We start from the raw sequence: 2,500 nt of genomic DNA, 5'->3' as shown, positions 1-2,500 counted from the left end.
CCGACCGGTCCGCTCGAACCGACGTGCTCTCTTATAGTAACCAAACGGGCGGCCGCGACGACCGCGGCGCCGGCCGCTCAGCACGGGCGCTTATGGTGGTAAACTGCCGCGCGTACAGACCAACCGGCCGGGCTGCTGGTACTTAGCCGCTGAAACTATGGTCGATTCGAACATATATTAACATACGATTTTTATTCGATAAATCGTTATTGTACATATTAAACGTTAGTTTCCACCGAAAGAAAAATTTTTTAGAATTTTTTTTTTCCAAAAATTGCAAGAGTAAACTTTTTTAATATTCGATTTAAAAATTTTTAAATGCTTAATCCTTACATTAAACTACTGGGAGAACTCAGAAATCATAATGAAAAAAATTACAAAAATTTATTTTTCTCAGAAACTCCGAAAAACAGAGTGGTCGAATCCGTGCAAGCCGGAATTTTTCTAAGTCCCCACGGTCAAGAGTAAACTTTTTTAATAAGCGTTTTAAAATTATTTCAATGTTTAATCCATGCGTAAACATGAAGTTTATTAACGTTTTTAACATTAAAAAAAATTACAAAAATTTATTTTTCAAAAAAAATGGAAAAAACCGATTCGTCGGAGCGAGGTGTCCTGCCCGTGCGGTAATTCCAGCAGGCGAATCGGACTTCCCGAAATTTTTCTAAGTCCCACGGTCGACACCAACTTTTTTAATAAGCGTTTTAAAATTATTTCAATGTTTAATCCATGCGTAAACATGAAGTTTATTAACGTTTTTAACATTAAAAAAAATTACAAAAATTTATTTTTCGGAAAAAAAGGAAAAAACCGATTCGGCGGAGCGAGGTGTCCAGCCCGTGCGGTAATTCCAGCAGGCGAATCGGACTTCCCGAAATTTTTCTAAGTCCCACGGTCGACACCAACTTTTTTAATAAGCGTTTTAAAATTATTTCAATGTTTAATCCATGCGTAAACATGAAGTTTATTAACGTTTTTAACATTAAAAAAAATTACAAAAATTTATTTTTCGGAAAAAATGGAAAAAACCGATTCGTCGGAGCGAGGTGTCCTGCCCGTGCGGTAATTCCAGCAGGCGAATCGGACTTCCCGAAATTTTTCTAAGTCCCACGGTCGACACCAACTTTTTTAATAAGCGTTTTAAAATTATTTCAATGTTTAATCCATGCGTAAACATGAAGTTTATTAACGTTTTTAACATTAAAAAAAATTACAAAAATTTATTTTTCGGAAAAAAAGGAAAAAACCGATTCGGCGGAGCGAGGTGTCCAGCCCGTGCGGTAATTCCAGCAGGCGAATCGGACTTCCCGAAATTTTTCTAAGTCCCACGGTCGACACCAACTTTTTTAATAAGCGTTTTAAAATTATTTCAATGTTTAATCCATGCGTAAACATGATGTTTATTAACGTTTTCAACGTTAAAAAAAATTACAAAAATTTATTTTTCAAAAAAAATGGAAAAAACCGATTCGTCGGAGCGAGGTGTCCTGCCCGTGCGGTAATTCCAGCAGGCGAATCGGACTTCCCGAAATTTTTCTAAGTCCCACGGTCGACACCAACTTTTTTAATAAGTGTTTTAAAATTATTTCAATGTTTAATCCATGCGTAAACATGAAGTTTATTAACGTTTTTAACATTAAAAAAAATTACAAAAATTTATTTTTCGGAAAAAATGGAAAAAACCGATTCGTCGGAGCGAGGTGTCCTGCCCGTGCGGTAATTCCAGCAGGCGAATCGGACTTCCCGAAATTTTTCTAAGTCCCACGGTCGACACCAACTTTTTTAATAAGCGTTTTAAAATTATTTCAATGTTTAATCCATGCGTAAACATGATGTTTATTAACGTTTTCAACGTTAAAAAAAATTACAAAAATTTATTTTTCAAAAAAAATGGAAAAAACCGATTCGTCGGAGCGAGGTGTCCTGCCCGTGCGGTAATTCCAGCAGGCGAATCGGACTTCCCGAAATTTTTCTAAGTCCCACGGTCGACACCAACTTTTTTAATAAGTGTTTTAAAATTATTTCAATGTTTAATCCATGCGTAAACATGAAGTTTATTAACGTTTTTAACATTAAAAAAAATTACAAAAATTTATTTTTCGGAAAAAATGGAAAAAACCGATTCGTCGGAGCGAGGTGTCCTGCCCGTGCGGTAATTCCAGCAGGCGAATCGGACTTCCCGAAATTTTTCTAAGTCCCACGGTCGACACCAACTTTTTTAATAAGCGTTTTAAAATTATTTCAATGTTTAATCCATGCGTAAACATGATGTTTATTAACGTTTTCAACGTTAAAAAAAATTACAAAAATTTATTTTTCAAGAAAAATGGAAAATACCGATTCGGCGGAGCGAGGTGTCCAGCCCGTGCGGTAATTCCAGCAGGCGAATCGGACTTCCCGAAATTTTTCTAAGTCCCACGGTCGACACCAACTTTTTTAATAAGCGTTTTAAAATTATTTCAATGTTTAATCCATGCGTAAACATGATGTTTATTAACGT

The sequence above is a fragment of the Nomia melanderi genome, unplaced genomic scaffold (assembly GCF_051020985.1).
Source record: "Nomia melanderi isolate GNS246 unplaced genomic scaffold, iyNomMela1 scaffold0185, whole genome shotgun sequence".
Taxonomy (NCBI): domain Eukaryota; kingdom Metazoa; phylum Arthropoda; class Insecta; order Hymenoptera; family Halictidae; genus Nomia; species Nomia melanderi.
The sequence above is the reverse complement of the archived record's forward strand: the minus strand, read 5'-3'. Positions refer to the sequence as shown.